Consider the following 18446-nt stretch of genomic DNA (forward strand, 5'->3'; position numbering starts at 1 on the left):
GTCAAAAGGTCGCTTTTCTCGCCTTTGCCGTCACGAACTGAAGCACAGCATCAGAGAGATCCAAAAACTGGGAGCTCACTACTGACTGGTGACGCCCTGCCCCTTATATACCCACAAGGGGATGGCTAACAACATGGAGGTTCATGGAAAATGTGGATCTCAGAAAGTCTGGAAGGTTCCATGAGATTCTGCAAAGGTCCAGAACATTCTAGGAGGTTAGTGAAAAATGAATCCACATATGAAATACCTGAAACATTTTACTTCAAATATTCTATTTTCCCTTTTGTCGGTAACAACAAAAACAGCACCCTGAGCCTTGCACCCCAGGGAATCATCTGGGTCACCTGCCCCTAAATCTGGCCCTGATAGTTGATACACCAGCCAATGGAGGTGAAGCAAAGACCACACCTTTGCCTCCTGGCTTACACTTGCTTCAACTATCCCTAGTTTACACACTCGTTTGCCCTGAGCAGGCCTTGCACAGTTCTGGAGATCATCTGTGTGCTCCCAGCCTTAGAGCCATGCCCCCAGGTAGAGACTTGAGGGGGAAAAAATAATTGAACTCTCTTCCTCCTCTCCTTCCCCCCCCCCCCCACCATCCTGGTTTTTGTTAAGTTTATTTTCACATTTTGAAATTTAGAAATTTCTAAAACGTTCAAGAAAATGCTGACCAGTTTCACCCATAACTCAACCCACTTTGCATTCCCATGTTCAGCATACACATGCTCTGTGCAAGCTCAACAATGCCGTTCGAGGGTTCTGTGCATGCCCGTTTCCCACTTGTAAAATGGGGATCACAGAACTTACCAAGGGTGATGTAATGAAAGTTATTTACACTGGCTCTGAGATCCTCAGGTGGCAGGGGCTTTAAGAGTAAAAGGCATTGCCAACAATAGGAAACTTGGACTGCAGTTTTAAGAGTTCTATCAAGAAGCAATACATTAAATTAAATGTCAATATTCTTCTCCAATCTGCATGCAACTATTGATTCATCCGGTCTTTCTTCAAATATGAGCTCTGATAGTCCATTCATATTGCTGTATGAAATTAGTCATGTAAACTAGAGGGTAATTTGAGTGAAAGCCAGAACTCACTCACGCGTCAAGAGCACTGGCAGTCCTCCTAAACATCAGATAATATTTACATTCAGGCCAACCCTGCGGTTTGGCAAAAAAGTTCATTCACCCCACCACTGCTTTGATCGTCTGACAAATCATTTCCGGATACAAGTTTAAACAGCATACAAGGACTATGGACATCAACCAGAAGTCGCAGTAGCATTGGGAATTGGCATTAAATTCCAGACATCTTGAAATACTGGATGGAGGCAGGGGGAAGAGGAAGGGCAAGTTTACACTTAAAACTTACAGCAGCACAGCTGTATTGGCTGCTCTCCCGACAACATAATAAAATCACCTAAACCAACAGCCGTATCTATATCAGCGGGAGAGCATCTCCCAGCTGACATAAGCGCTTGTGTGGCCAGTGTTATGCCAGCAAAACTTATGGCGCTCAGTGGTGTGTTTTTTCACACCACTGAGCGACATGGGTTATGTTCTCTTAGACCTTGTTTATACTAGCACTTATGCTGGCAAAACTTATTTGCATCTACAGTATGTGAAAACTAGGAGAGTTTTACAGAACTTATGTCTCTTCTTGGTACTTATATGATAGAAGTTTATCAGGCAGGAAAGCAGTTGCAGGACATTTTTGTCAGCACAGAATTACAGTGGTAGCTTTTTAAAGTACCAGAAAAAGTAAGAGTTTTGCCGTCCCCCTTTGTTTTGTCCTTCAAAGTTCCACAGCTACCTCTGAAAGGCCTCAACCTTCGATCTGATCACACATTTTGAGAAACTTTGCCAGTGACTGACAAGAAATTGGCTTTTGATTTATAGATGGGGAAAAAGTGAAACAAAAAGATAACTCATAATTAGGTGATCTTTCAGTCAACAGGGTCCTGAACAATTGATAGAACTTACATCTCTGAGATACCAAAATATTTTTACATAAACAAAAAGAGGTTTAAAAAAAAAAAGTATGTAAAACAAGTTTTTAAATGTCAGAAAAAAAAGTATATGTCAAATTCAACTGTTTAAAGGGGTGAGTTTTTTTGTTTTTAGATATGAAGTGTTTGCTTCCTTACCCCCATCTCACTAAAAAATACTATGCAAATACACCCCTTTCAACATGCTCTAAGGTTAGCACCTCTGATCATTCACTCTTACACTTAGATGAATTCATATTCTAATGTGTTCACAGTACTAACATCTGTTAGCATGGTGTTTAACAATTCAGGCAGATTTCTTCTAGGATGACCTCTAAAATACAACCAGCTAAGAAATCAACCCTGGTTCTAGTCCGTGAAGAACCCATAATTAAAAGAAACAATTTATTGATTTAATATGTTGAAAGGAATATTCCACAGCAGTCAATCGTTCTTTAAGTCTCCATCCTCATTCTACCTTAAATACTTTATATTTACCTTTGGGGAAATTCACTCTACAAGCTCTTTGTTTCCTCCCCTGGCCATTCTAAGATCTTTATGAAACTAAGTGTTATTCACAGGCTTCAAAGAAGTGAAGCATTTGTTCTCTGGATGTCCTTGAATCTCTCTCACTGCAGGCTGCACAGAGCTAAATTCTTTACACTCCCACTCGTAATACACTTGTTACTCTGCAGTTATTTCTAATTTAAGTGATCTTTGGTAGCCAACTCAACAAAAAGTATTCCCAATTTCTATCAGGCATGCCTCCCAAGCTGCGAAGGTCCAACTGGATCCAGGTCTTAAAATAAGAAGAAGCACAAGAAAAAACCACAGTGTAAAGTTCAGTGTGAGGTAGATTTCCTTTAGCATTTCTAACATTTTCTGGAAGGCTCTCAGGGGCCTGTATTGTGATGCAAATTATTTACAATTCCCAGACGCTCAAAAGCCTTTAAGCTGGAATTAAAGTTGTAAATACATAAGAAACTTAGAGAGGGGTAAGAAGAGAGACTTAATAGAACACTGAAGAAAAAAAGAGACACACGCAAAAACCAGGAAATTCAAGTTTAGGGTTATACTTGAATAAAATTGCAAGTCAGACATTAGGAAATAGGAAAAAAGAGCGTTCAAGTAGCCTATGCAGCCTTAGCATTGTCCTTAGCCCTTGGTGAACTCTCCATAAAAGGCAGACATTACCTCAACTAACATGACATCTAAAAACTCTGGTCTGGAATTTCCTCCAGGAGGAAGAAAAGAGGCATGCGTCTTTAAACTACACTCACCTGGGTTTTCATAGAGTATACTTACCCTAACTCTGCGGTTCTTAAACTAAAGTGGGTCACAATCCCATTTTATTGGGGTTGCCAGGGCTGGCATTAGACTTGCTGGCGACAGGGACTAAAGTCAAAGCCTGAGCCCCAGCACCTCAGGCTGAAGCCAAAGTCCAAGGGCAGGGGGGCTGTAACCTGAGCCCTGCTACTGAGGGCTGAAGCCCTCAGGTTTCGCTCCCCCTCCCCGGCGGCAGGGCTCAGGTTTTGGCTTTGGCCCCCCCGCTCAAGGTCATGTAGTAAATTGTTATCCGAAGGGTGTCACAATGCAATGAAGTCTGAAAACCACTAACTGCACAGTTTTACCTCATTTACCTCAGCAGCTGCAGGGAGCTTAAACTTTGATGATGGTAAATGAGTTTAAAAGACTGCATAATTTGCAACACCTGGCACTGAAGAGGACGTAAAAGGTCAAATGGTGCAAGTAATGCTGCAGTAAGAACACTTCATATATATGTACACCTTAATGTCTCAATGTCCTTCACGGAGATCTAGTGAGACTAAATTATGAGAGAGGTTGAAGAATAATTTTCTCCATTTCACAGATAAGGAAATGGAGGCAGAGAGGCTAAAGTGACCTGCTCAAAGTTAGGTATGTCACAAAGTCAGAAAACCTGGTAGTCATGTTCTCACCACAGAGAGGTAGAACTCCATTGTTTCTAAGCATAAGGAGAAACTCCAGCTCTCATCTCCCAACTTCTACCTTACTCATATGGCCATCCTTCCTTTCCCACAGAGAGGAAATGGACATTACTGTCTCATTAAGGGAGGGTGAACGAAGGATAGTTTTCCTATCTAGTATGGAGTAAACGGGTGGTACAGAAGTAGTGAGGCTCAGTGAGGTATATGGATAGTCTATCTCGGGGTTGATGGCAGATAGGGATTCTCTCTGCTTTTTCATAATTTCTCAAGTTTAGAGGGTTTTAAAATATGTCTGGGGGGAAGGGAGGGAAGAGTTGAGCTTATGCCAAAACCACTCCCCAATTATTCACTTCTTGCCCGGACGGCTGCAGAGATTTTATCATTTTCTGCAACTTGCTCCATAGACAGCTCTAGAACCACTGTAATGTAAAATGACAGCTTGAGGTAAATAAGTAAGTTGTTTGAAGGAAAGAAAAAATATCTAGTCATTATAAATATCTAGTCGTTAGAAAGTTGATAATTTATTTTCCAGTCAATGGGGTAAACCAGCAAATAATGCTGAGCCTCTTCCATTACTTCAGTTTTTAACATATTGCTTCGTATTGTACTCTCTCTCTCTCTCAGATTCCCCTCCCCCAAAAGCCTCCAGTGCCTTCCCTTCAAAAGCAGCAACAGCTGCCAGGCAGTCTCTCCTCCTTCCCTTCAGCTAACTAGCATTTTTGTAAGCGACTCTGTCAGTCTACTGACTTCAGTCTATTGCCTTCACATGAAGCAGAGACAAGGCAGGTGTTTAGCATTACCCCACAGGAAGACCTACATGCACCTAACATTTGCTCCTCACAAGACAAGTGAGCATCTTAGATTTCCCTGTTCTTTGCCCATCTGTCACAGCTTAGGTGCTAGGAGAGTTTTACTGTTCAGCTCCTGCTGCCCTGTCTCCCTCCAGCTAACAAACAGCACTTACATTTGAAGGTGATTAAAAGATTTTTCTTCTTTTTCATCCAAAAGAGGATTCCCTATAGCAAGTGGAGTCTGTGCAGTCACCGGCTATTTATTGTGACCTGCTTCTCAGGGAGGGAGGGGGACGACGACGGACAATCCTGGAAAAAGAGAGCTCATCTTAAAGAAACGCATTTCAACTCCTAGGATGTTGTGGTCTCAGATGGCTTGATCATATACTATTCTAGCCAATGGGAGTCATTGAATGGGACCAGAATCAAGTCCTGCATCCACCGGGGGGTGATTATGGCTGTGTAGTGCAGGACACCACCTTCAATTAAACGCTGAAAAACGTTTCCACTCCAGAAACTAGTTAATATTAGGGCCTTTTAAAAATGAGAGGCAAGAAACACTAAACTCTGCTGTACTGATGAAACTCTGCCAACAAAATATATAGGTTGCTGTGTTTTATAATAATCTTGTCATGATTATAAAATACATAAGTATTTTCAGCACCTTCTATCTGTCTTCAGAGACAATCCTGTGGCCTAGTTACAGGTAGTCCCAAGCCTTGTCCATACACTAGAAAGTTACCAGACGGTAATGGGTACAGCGGAACCAGTGCTGATCATGATTTAACTGCAAGTGTAGGCTCCCATGAGTCAGGCCCAAGTTTAAGCTGTCATAGGACTGGCATACTTCCAAGGCAGCCTGCTACCTTGTGTCGCTCACTACAAAAACCACAAGTTCAAAAGCAAAAAAATGGAGTGATTAGTTCTAGACTAGTATCTTGAAGACATGGAAGTCCAAAAAAGTGAGGTGAAGGGAGGGAGGGGGGAAGCTTTTTTTTTTGCTTAAAAGTTATGTTTGTTTACTGAACAAACGGGAATTTCAAAAGCACTCAACTGTAGCCCAAATCTTCTCCTACTGGACAATACACTCTGACATAAGAAAACCCCAGCAGCCTCAGCATTTTTATATATGTTGGGCTCTTAAAAATCAAAGTCAGCAAGTTTCCAAGAATTTCTCAAAGTTATCCTAGTACTTCCCAGTGGACTTAACTAAAAATGAAAGCCCTTTCTCAACCTTGCTAATGTTTAGAAATTATAATTCCTAGGTATCAAGTACCTGTCATTATTAACTGAATGGTTTGGCATCCCTCAGACACAACTGCTATTCCACTCTACTTCCCAATAGGAAGTTCAATTTGCCAACAGTTTCTGGAAAAACAAATGCTACTCAGCAGATGAATGAGAAGCTGGAGAATGTAGAGTTGTCTTAGAAGTTCTATTGGAGGCAGGAAGGGGTAATTTGAAAAAAGTACACAAGTTTTGTTCATAGTCAAGTGTGAAGCATCTAATGATTAGTGCCGAATAATAATGCAAAACAAACATTAAAATATGATCAAGCTTGTGTTAATTCCTCCAACCATTTTTGTACCATTGCAGCTTCCTTTCTGTGTACATTCACGTAATTGTGCTACCACAAACCCAAAAGCTAAGTCTGTTTAGAAGTTCATCCTGTTAAAATTACATTCACTTCCTCTGAACATCTGCACCAGAAACCCAACTACAAAGCAACCTCATCTTAATGGAAGCCAAAGCAGGTACCACACACTCCTGTACACGCCCCACACACAACTATGTAATGAGTCAAAACAAAGCAACAACTCAAGTTTCAGGGTTCAGATATCAAAGCAGAATAAAAAACTCCAGAGGCTATAAATTTCAAATCTTTGTTTATATGGGGATAATCTGAACTCAAAGAAGCCAGATTCCAACAAATGAGTCATTATCAGTTATTCACTCTGCTCAAATAATGCACTAGGTCTTGTCTCAGAGTGCACGTTCTACTCTGAGGAGAGATTATATTAAATGAAGCACCTTCTTTCTCAGTTGATTTTCTGCTTGTGTCTGCTCGCTCATATCTGTTTAGGGAAGAGCAAACTTCTATTCCAGATTGGCTATGAAGAGCAAACACAGCTGTGTGAAGTGGAGATGCATTGAATCCTGGTTTAGGAAGCAACTGATGTTTTCTTTACAGAGACACTGAAGAGAATGAGAAGAAAGTGTAGCATATCAGGATTAGAAATGAGGCACAAATGAGAAAGAACATGGTGTGGACTTCACAATCACAGCCGAGATTGAGTTTGCAGAGCTGGAAAATAGCAATACAGACCCACCAAACTTCTTCTCTTCAATTTCATTTAAAAAAAAAAACAAAAAAAAAAACACACACCCCACAAACTTGGAAGTCATTGAGATACAAAATGGAATTTCACAATGCCATTATTTTTAGTAACTGTAACGGAATCTATGTTCTTTTTTGTCAGAAAATCAAGATACACATTGTTGTCCGTTACTTATTTTCGTATTATATTTTATTTAAAAAACTCCCACATAAATGAAAAAACAAATGCTCTTTGTAGGCAGGGATTCTCAACATAATGTACTTTCCTATGAGACTAACTCAGTCTCTCTTCCAAACAGCACTGAAAGGCTTTGAAGAGAACTCCCACGTGGAAAAGCGAGAGCAACCAATATGCCTTCTTCCTCCTTCCAAATCAGAGAGCGGAGTTTGGAGTTATTGCTAAAGAGCCTCTCTATTACCATATGCTGACACAAAGCAGAAAAGCTAATGTTTATAGATAGCTAACCATTGTCTGATGGGTTTTTTTTTGGTCACAGCTGGCCCAAAACAGAAGTCCTCTGCCTCCATCCCTCTTTCCTATTTAAGGATTCATTAAATGAAGGCAAAGAACTTTGACAGAAGCCCTAGAGTCATAAAGTCATGTTTATGCACCTAAACAAACACATCCAACCTTTGATACCTCATCACTCCAGGGGTGTTTGGGAAGAATCCCAACCCCTAAATTAGGCAAACAATTGCCATTTAAAATAAATAGAACTCACTGAGCAGAGAGAGCTGAATTTTAAACTATCCACCCCCTTTCCCCAAAACCTACCACATGTTCCAAAGCTTGGCATAAACAAAAAGCTACAACTTAGAGGACAACTACATTATGTTAAACTTGATGAACGTATACTGAACAGAAGATTAAAGGAAAGAAAATTTTCACAACTCTAACCACAAGACAGTGTTTTTGCTCATGGTTTCCAAATCCTGGGATCAACAATGGGTTCCCACAAACTCATAGGGGTGGGGGAATTGTAGACTGCTCAATGTGCATCTGTGGTCAAAAAGAACAAATGGGATGAAGAATAAAATGGAAACAATCATGCCATCATAAGTCAATGGTGCAGTTTTATCTGGAATTCTGTGTGCAGTACTGGCTACCCCATCTCTGAAATGATACTACAGAACAGAAAGGGAGCCCAGAGAAAGGCAACAAGAATGATTAAGGGATTAGGAAAACTTGTATGAAGAGAAATTGAAAAACACTGGGACTATTACCTTAGAGAGGAAACAAAAAGAGGAGACTTGATAAAAGCATACAAAATAGATCATGATATAGGAAAGGTAGATCTCAGAACTCAAGAATAAGGGACAGTCAATGAAATTAAGAGCTGAGATATTCAAAACTGATCAAGAGGAAATAAGGACTTCTCCCTCACTCCCTTCCCCCACCCCCACAAAATAAGACTGTGGAACTCATTGCCACATTAAATGATTGAGGCCAAGAAGTTAGCAAGATTCAAAAGGGGATTATTATATGGATTATAATTCTGGGTATTGTTATAGTTAAAACTAACAAAAATATTGGAAAGAATTAAACCTCATGTTTCAGGGCTTAAGACAATGTCTACTCATTAGAGATCAGTATGAGACCAAAGGTAAGGGACAAAATTATCTGACATCTACCTACAGCAAGATTCTTAAACCTTTCTATGAAGCCTCTGGTGCTGGCCAATGCCAGAGAGAGGATATGGGAGACAATGTGACAGGTCTGATCCAGTATGTCTATTCTTATGAACTAGGAAGACGGGGGGGGGGGGGGGGGGGTGTCGTCTTTGCCCTTGTAAATGAAAGTCGATTTTCCTCACCAGATATAGTGTGATCTAGTGCTCCTACACACACATAGTTCTGACAATACACACTAATTAAAATTTGTGATTTAAGCTGTTTTGATTTAAATCATGATTTAAAAGCAGCAAGCAGGAAAACTTGATTAAAAAAAAAAAATCACTGATTTTAGTTTTGTTTTCCATTTATTCTTCTGTTATTTTCTTAAAGGCTGAATCCCATTGGTTGGTAACCATTAAATCATTGATTTGCAGTATTTTAACACTGATTTTTTATTAGATAAATAAAATTTATCTTAGATGTGCTGATACATAAGGGGGAGGAAATAATATGTTTATCAAGACATATCAATGTACATGTTGCATTTAAAAGTGATTGTTTAATAAAACAATCAAGTATCTGTAGTTAGTGAACTGATGGATTGTTTCTGATCACAATGGGCCAGATTTTCAAAGGTATTTAAGACACCTAAAGATGCAGATTGAAAAAATCCCAGTAGGTGCCTATCTGCATCTTTAGGTTCCTTAAATACCTGGTCCAATGGCTTCAAGTTTAGAATTAGTAGATCTCATCCTTTTCCACCTGGTTTTTATTCATAAAATTGGATGAGGAGAACAAGTTTTCATGATTGTTTAACTCACAATCAGTTTCCAAATTTTCTGCACCTGCTAGCTAAACCGAAACCAAATGTAATTAAGGCAAAAAGCTTTTCTACACAACAGAAACTGGAAGTATTAACATTTGGAAAAATTCAAATGCTAGCACTTGCTCCATTATAAAGACTGTAAATAATAGAGATACTTAAATATAAGTGCATTGTATTGTGACATTTTATAAAGCTTGAGTGGACCTAAAATGTTAAAGCTATTTCCCCCTAATTCTGTATATAATTTAAATAGCAGCATCCTTTAACTCATTAAAATTTGAGGAGGGCTCATTGACACAGCTTTAAATTTATTTTAAGAGTCTTGAAGTTTAGGTGCTGTCATAATTTCAAATTTAATTTTTAAACAGCTTTCTTTTTAAAAATATTTAAATAGATTTTTTTAAAATGGAAAAATAATCAAAATTTGTATCCATCCTGATTCTAGTACTGGTCTCTCCGACAGAGGCTGTCAAGTTTGCAGTACCCATGATGCACACACATGGAGTGGAAACTAAGGGCTTATGTACATGGCCCCACATGTGGGCTGCAGCACACACTAAAGTGTTGTGCTGTAACTGTTCCACACTGACCCCGCTAGCATGAACTAAAAGATACCTGGCTCACGTTAATGTAGTCCTGGTGAAGGGGGAGGGGGTGTCTATAGAGGCCCAAGGCAGTTACAGGACAACACTTGAAGGGTGAGTTCCAACAACCACTAGAGCCTGCACTGCAGGGCTGTCTAGATAAGCCCTAAAACTACTGAACTCATTATGCACATGTGATGAGAATATATTTAAATCCCAGACAAGAAAGCATCCATGCATACAACCCCCTGAGCCACCTAGCTCACTTGAACTGGTTGTGCTACAGAACACATTGTGGATTTGTTCCCAGTACGGTCACTCTTTTGGTCCTTCAGAGAATGGAATATCAACGCCTTCTGAACTCAGTACATTCAGAGCTATCCACTTTTGCTTTCTCACTACTATTTGAAGAGTGGCAACCTCTCCAATAACCATGTTCATCATATTTGGGTCTCGGGAGGAGGAGGAGGAGAGAATGAAGATAGAAAGGACTGCAGTTTTATTAGGGCCAAGAGGTTGAAGTGCCTGTTTAATAAAAGTTCCCTGAATATAGTCTTTATGTGAAATAGGCTACCACCAATACTTGTCATTTCCTTCAGCACTTTCTATCCAAGGGTCTCCAAGCACTTCTAAACACTATTTACCTACCTCACAGAAGTGTGGTAGGTAAATATAGTCTGAATATTTAAGTTCTAGGAGGCGTGACAATTTTATGAGCCTAACAGTTCAGACGAGTGGTCCATCTAGCTCTGACAATGGCCAGTACCAAATGCTGCACAGGGAAGCCCAAGAAACTCCATGATGTACAATTATGGGATAGTTGCTTCCGTGGGAAAACGGTCTTCCTAAATCCCAGGTAGCTGGAGCTTGCTCTAGGGTCTACTTCTGGCGCAAGGAAACCACTCCCTGAAGTCAGGGGAAGATATTTTGTGCAAAGAACAGTGAACTGGACCAAATATCAAGAGATATTATCAGCTCTGAGAAGGTGTCCATAACAAAGATTCTCACATTTCCCTCTGTAACACTATTAACCATCAATACTCCTTTCAGTGGAATAACCTCTCTCTGTGGGTAATAAGCCATAATAAGGCTCCATTCAGATTTCTGACACTACCACTCTCATAAGAGACACAGCAAGAAAAGAGAGCAATAGTATTCATTCAACCTCACTGTCATATACCACTTTCACAAGGGCACATCATTAAGAAAAAACCTTGTGTCAGCATGAGGAACACAACACATCACAATGTCTACTCAAAACTAGTCCCTGACACAAGAGAGCCTACAGGCTACACCTGGTATAATTCTCACTGGGTAGGCCACGACAGGTAGAGGCAAGATCAGTAGGGTTAATTATCTAATCCTAAAGCTGAAGGAAGTGGAAAATATTTTCAACCCCATATAAAAAAGGAGTATAGGTCTCCTGATTAACCCTGAGTATGAAGTATGTGAAATAAATCATTTACCTAGTTCTTTCCCCTCACCCCATTATCTTCAGAAGAGCTTAATGACAGTCTGTAAAAGTGTAGGATGCCAGCCTCTCCTTCCCTTATCTCTTTACTTAGCAAAGTGAGAATTCTCTTGGTCCTCAGATGAGCTGTCAAAGAGCAGTAATTCTTAAAACTGTCAATTATACTGAGTAAATCTATGAGGGCACAGAGAGGAGGGGCAAAGTTTGATAGCTATTCTACCTCACTAACCAAACAAAAACAGGCAAAATCCTGAAGGCTAATTTTGTCTTAATTCCTCTTACACAGTTAGTTAAGTTTTGTCTAGTCACTTCTCATTTCCATGTCTTTAGTCTGCTCATGTATGTGAGGAATTAAAAGGGACTCCTGAATCACAGTTACAGGACCTGTATTTAATATAGTGGAGACAGTCAGAACAAGAACCAGACAAATTCATATTAGAAATGAGGCACCATTTCCCCTCCCGGCCACCAACTGTGGATCATTAGCCCCTGGAGCAACCAGCCAACCAAGGAAAGTAGTGGATTCTCTTCTTTTGCTGTGTTCAGATCCAGACTGGTTGCCTTTCTGGAAAACATGCTTTAGCCAAACACAAGTTACTGGTCTCAACACAGGGGCAACTGGTGGAAATTTAATTGCCCTATGATACACAAGAGGTCACACCAGATGATCCTATCATCCCTTCTGCCCTTAAAAATCTATGAATCACAAGCAAAGCTCAGAAAGAATCTCTCATATTTCATTCGGCTTGTACTGCAACACTAGAATGGTTATTTTCACTTTCTGGTTCTAATGACTACTACTACAGTCCTGTTAGTTTAGGATTTTATGACATTGCAGAAGGGATTCAATTTATTAAAATTTTAGGCAGTTGGTTTAAATATTCCCACATAATGTAGATATCTGAACTACACATCTCATTTTTGAGTTTAGCTACTTGACATTGCCCTATTAATATTGATTTGACATATTAATATATTAATATTAATATGACATTGTCATAAATCCAAGTAGAGCTCCCCTAAAGAAGTGCATTTTTGCATGACACTAGGTGCTACGGTTTCTTAGAAACAGTTGAAGTTAAGATACAATTCACATAGGCAATAGGAAAGGAACATTTTAGAGATAATCAGCATAAGTATACATCAATTACTTATAGTAATAAATTCTGTTAATTGTTCATTTCTGACATGTGCTATTATCCTCCTTTTCAGGCCCTGGCCTTCTGACAGCTGGCACAATATAATTTGCATGTTATCACACTTCAATATATAGCATCTCTAATGGGAGTAACAGATAACTGTGGAGTCCCAATGTTGACAAGTCTAAGTTGTTTCCTTGATTAGTCCATGAGAAATCTAAAATGCTTTTCTACACCACTGCCAGTTACTCAGCCACAAAAAGACACTATTAAAGATACTTAAAATGAATTATGTCCCATTAGAGTCAAGTACATTGTAAGTTTGATCATAAATCTAAATGGTTATTTAAGGCAAGTTTTAGTTTCAAAGGCTATGTGAGGTTTATAAAAAAAAGTAATGATTTAATTAGGCTCAGTGTCACAGGGTTTATTTTTATTTTTTAAGTAAGTTAAATTTTCAGACAAGAAAGAAGCCCTCCATCTATTTACCCAGTGTTGTAAACATATTTTTATTTTAAGTAACATGGAAACATTTATTGGATGATAATGAGAGTAAATAGACACAAAGCTTCTCACAAATGTTTGTTAAGTTCACCCATGAAATCACAACAAATAGTATGCTAATCATTAGGACATATTAAATAAACAAGTTGTTTGTTTAACATGTGCTGGATTACCTTACCACAACCCACAAGTATTTACAAATAAATTTATGCTAGTGTATATTATAAGTTTACCATTTATACACACACCGCCTTACAAACTTAATTACTTACAAGACAATCTACAAGGCACTATTTTTTCTATCAACACTCGGAGTCTGATAAAAACACCTGTTGTTGCTTAGAACTTTCACTAAGCCCTGTTACTCAATTCTACTAACTGAACAGAAGGTTCCTCATCCCTGCTCCACAGCAAGTGCTGACACCAGAACAAATTTGCAACTGTTCCCACTTAACTGATTGTGCTTTTGTAACCAAAAAGCCCAAGCAACTGCCTACTTTTGACAGCTTCACCTAGGCTGCAAAGAGACCTGCATCAGTTACAAAACAGATTCTTCATTAGAGAGTTTTAATTTCACTTCCTGCATCTATTATTTAGATGTACAATACACAGCAGGAATTGAGACACAAATAGGTATTAGAGTTTAGAAGCCAGAAAGGGAAGGAGGGGGGAGGAATTTGTATAATGGATTGGTCTCATTTAGAGGACACTCATGGATATGAAAAACAAGGCAGTTTCCATTTTCATCAGTGCAAATACACATTTACAGTGATCTGTCCAGGCCACATTTGCTGAGGTGACACCTGAGAGACCTAAGTTTAATTTCCAATGCAAGGGCCTCATTCTATTCTCATTACACTAGGAGAAATCTAGAATAACTCCACTAAAGTCGTAATGGGTGTTAAATGTGTAGAAACTAAAATGGAATTCAGCCCTATGTCTCTTACTGTATAGATTTGGAGTGCTACAGGAAGCAATATGCTTAGTGTAGACAGACTCTAGAGAGTCATCATCATATTATTGGTGACAACTTTGACCGTTTGCCAGTCGAGTCCCAGCCATCTTCAGGCCTTAGAAATGTTGTGTAGCTGCAGTACAATTTATAAAGTGGAGAGGGGTTACTTGGCAAATCCCACAGTGATGCAGGGGAGGAACTAAATGACCTGCTGGAGGCCTGCTACAGACCCACATAAGTGGTCATCAGGTCTTCAGATCAGGGCACTGGAGGACACCCCATCATGGCAAGAAAGGGGAGCTTTTTGCATGTCCTTCATGCATATTAAATTATTGTAGCTTGGGGTTTTGCGCTATACATTGCATCATCCTTTCCTCTACCACTGTCCTTATTCCCTGCCTCACATACATACACCTCCAAGCCCTTGCTCTCATCCAAAGTCACCCTCTGTCAGAAGAGGATGAAATAAAGAGTTACAAAGGTAAAGATAAATCTGATTCCTCAATTAGCAAATTGGAATGCCACCTTTCTCAGCTAGCCCAGACCCAAGGTTATTGACTAAGCACAGGAATTGCCAGACAAGCTATTCCCTTAATTAAAACATTAAAAAAAAAAAAAAAAAAAAAGAGAGAGCAGGCCTCACCTTTACAAGAGGAAAAACTAAACAGTTGGTTTTATCTAAAGTCAAACTTCTGTTAACAGGATTGGCACAGTAAAGCCCCATCTACATTTAGATAAAACAATAAAACAAGTTCTTAACCACAAAGATAAATTTTAAATGATTACAAGTAATTAGGCATAAAGATCAGATCGGTTACAAAAAAAATTGAAAGATAAAACACAAACTGATGCTTATTCTAAACAAGCTAAGTGAACTTAAAAGCAAAAAAAGTTCTTCTCACCGTAAGTTTACAGCAGTCTGGCTAGATGGCTTCAATCAGGACCTTCCCCCACAGTTCAATTATGCTTCCTTTATCTTTCAAAGATTGTAGTGCTGCGAGTAGAGATGAGGGGAGAGAGATGATTTGTGGGGTTTTTCCTCTATTCTTATACTTTTCTCCCCTATTTGAGGGTCATTTCCCACTGCGGTTCAGGGAACAGGAAATCTGTGGAACAGAAACCTCAAAATGTGTCTGCCAATATGTAAAGTTCTCGCTTACAACCTTCTTCCTGCCAAAGAATGGGTGCTTGTTCATGGGATAGTCCAAGATAGTCCATTTGATTATGCTGATATCTGGCTGGGGTGTAGGCTCTGGGGAACTGGTCTATGCCTGTTTTTCTAAACTTAGTAATGCCATACAGTAGAACCTTTAACATTACATACAATGTTACCACACATTTTACCAGGAAAATAATGTTCAGCAGATGATGAGTTTTCAAATGATACCTCACAAGTCACACTCTTTACGAAATTTATCATTGTCTTGTAAAAATGGTGAACTCGGGTGTACAGTCTGTCATGCTCAGCATCCCAGACTTCGGTTTACGTGCAATAAAATGCCATCTGAGAAGGGGACTTAAAGTTAATTTTCAGCAACCATAGGCTACTGGAGACTGGCCATTTCTCCTTAAAATTTCCCATCCGTGGAACTGCATCAGTGAGAATGGTAGGGCTCACTGAGGCATGGTCTGTCTCTGTTTTTTGTGTACAGCACATAGCACAACAGGGCCCTGGCCTCTGAGCTACCCTGATAACAATGTATAGACGAGACTCCAAATTACCTAACCACACTCAGTGCAGAACTGGAAGATGCAGGACCAGCTTTTCAAGAGGGCTCAGCACCCACAAATCAGAACCAAGTTTTCAAAAGTTTTCAGCTGAAAATCTGGCCATAAATTTCACAATAGGAGCTGCTGCACATTGAGCTCTTCTAAAGAGCTGGCCCTTATTTAGGAGCCTGTATGGGAGCTAAACTCTTTTGAGAATCTGGCCCTTAGTGCTTAATGCTGGCTTACACCAGTGACCTGTCTCCACTAGAACACATCACTGGAGGTAGCAATGGCAGGAATTTGGGGGGGGAGGGGGGGGAAGAGTCTAACACAGCTGTGGCCTGAAATGTCCTATCAAAGCGACACCAAGGGTCATGTTGTAAAGAAGTCCCTTGACAGTGACTTTCAGGTGGATAGGGTCTTAGAACAAAGCTCTGCTTCAAACTCAGCCTCATGGCCCACCTCCACTGTACTTCATCAAGCAAGCCTGCAACAGACAGCCCTTCCCAAGCAACTGTGTGAGTTATCTGGCACTATAAGTTATACATTATCAGCAACAGAGCTAGAGAAGTTCACACTTGCACCTCCACCTTCCTATAGGCTCCCAACAAGTCATTTAAACCAGACCTCCCACTGGCCTCCCAAACAGATGACCAATAAGCTTGTAACTGTGCATAAAGTGAGGGTTCACGTGTGCAAGAGGAGGGGCTGAACAGCAGCACCAGGGAAGTTAGATCCTGCCCTGTTTCAGGAACAAAAGCCTCCCCCATCCCCGCTGCCCTAACCCACGGGGAAGGGAGAGCAGCCAGCAAGGGGGGGGAGGGAAGTAAGCAACCCCTGTCTGTGGCCATTGCAATGTCAAGTGAAGGGGAACCCGAAGCAACGTGCTGGCCTGCGGCCAGGGCATACGGCGGCACAACTAAAGCCCCAGACCTGCTCCGCCCCACCCAAAGGAAATGCCCCAGGGAGATAGTTCAGCCACACCACACTGCCCCTCCGCCTGCTGCGCTCCTCCCCCCGCTTCCATCCAAGCCAGGGGCAAACTCGGCGCGCTGCATGCACCGTCACGAACCACCCCCACCCCCATCCAGCCTGGGGCAAAAGAAAAAGACGCTGCCGCCGCCGCCACACAGCAGCAGCAGCCGCCGCCGCTAGGGCTTCACGACGCTCTCTCCCCCCCAGCGCAGAAGAAGATAGTTTGCTAGGGGACCCCCCAGCCCCCGGGGGATTAACTCCGTGTGCGCCGCTGGGGGAGGGGGGCAGACTTACACCGCCAAAGCTACCAACAAAGTTTTCTCCTCCCCAGAGCCGCCCCGGGGAGCCTGGATTCCGCCGCTCACAAACGCTGGGGCAAAAGCGACCCTCCCCCCCCGAGCCGCTCCACTCACCTCTCCGCTCGCATCCCCCCCGCGCCGGGGAGCGGGCTGCTCCGGCAGGGACCGGCAGCGGGAGAGAGGCGGCGGCGGCGCATCGGGCACAGGGCTTCCCCCAGGGGTGCGCCACCCGAGCGCTCCCCGGCGCCTGCTCCACCAAACTCCCCCTCTCGCCTCTGGCTCCTCTTTGTACCGGCGACCAGGCACAGCAGCCGCCCGCACTGCGGCTGCGCGCTGCCCAAACTCAACAATGCAACCCTCCTCCTCCCGCTCTGGGCTTTCGCAGAGGAGGCGGGAGTGGGAGAGGGATAAGCCGGGGGCTGAGCACAGGACAGGGCACCTGGCGGTGCACGGCGCAGAGGGGCAGAGACCTCGCCGCCCAGCAAGGGTCGCTGGCTTAGGGGGCAAAGTCACTCAGCTGGAGAGGCGGCTCATGCCAGGGCAGTTTGAAGCTGGGGCAATAAATAACCACAGCGTGAGAGGACGCTGTGTGGATGACAACACCAAGAGGTTAAAGCCAACTTCAGGATGGTACTTGGGTAGATTTGATAGATCGGCTCAATTATCCAGACCTGCCACTGCCTTTCTGCGGGGCTGGGGACAAATCACTCTCTGTGTGCCTTGGTGTCCCTCTCTGTAAGGTGGGGATAATAATACCAGCTGGGAGAGGGGTGTTTAAGTGATGGCTTGTTTCTATCTCTTTAGATTGATGGAAACATCAAGAAAAGCCCATGCCACGGGCTTGGCCTCCTTCAATCATTCGACATCACATTTTTACACAATTTACATTTTGCAATATTAACAACCCTACAGAATTTCCATTCATGTGCTTCTTGCGGGCGTAGTTTGGGAATGTTTGTCAATTGCTTTGAGAAAGAAATGCTGCTATACAAGTGTCAAGAGGTAGTAGAACCCATTACCATTAGTGGCACATCATTTTTACTGATCATTCCTTTGTACTCATCTCTCAGTCATAAGGCTCAAAAGAGCCTGTTAAAAGCTATTTCCCATCTGTGCTTGTGTGTTTGCCTCTGACTTAATCTGCTCAGTGGACCATTCATTTGTACAGATAATTTCTCTCTTTTTCTGTTTTTAAGGGTTGGTAGGAAAGAATTTTGCCCTTTGTTGAGCATGACTCACCTGCAGATAAAGCATGGTAAAGTTTGTGGGGGTGCTAAATTGAGACAATT

At 41.6% G+C, this 18446-nt stretch overlaps 1 protein-coding gene across 3 annotated transcripts in view; it reads right to left on the reverse strand.

Annotated features, from left to right (window-relative positions):
* Positions 1-17440, reverse strand: part of KANK1 (KN motif and ankyrin repeat domains 1) — a 171591-nt gene extending 154151 nt beyond the window's left edge. For all 3 annotated transcript variants that reach the window (XM_067569194.1, XM_067569192.1, XM_067569195.1), the window contains exons 1-2: positions 17272-17440; positions 15076-15279 (exon numbers count right to left, since the gene is read on the reverse strand). The gene's annotated coding sequence lies outside the window, so the exon portion shown is untranslated. The remainder of the gene's footprint in view (positions 1-15075; positions 15280-17271) is intronic.
* Between the last annotated feature and the right edge of the window lie 1006 nt (positions 17441-18446).

This window comes from Emydura macquarii, unplaced genomic scaffold (genome assembly GCF_026122565.2).
Source record: "Emydura macquarii macquarii isolate MOO-44397 ecotype Brisbane River unplaced genomic scaffold, CSIRO-AGI_Emac_v2 contig_2897, whole genome shotgun sequence".
NCBI lineage: Eukaryota > Metazoa > Chordata > Testudines > Chelidae > Emydura > Emydura macquarii.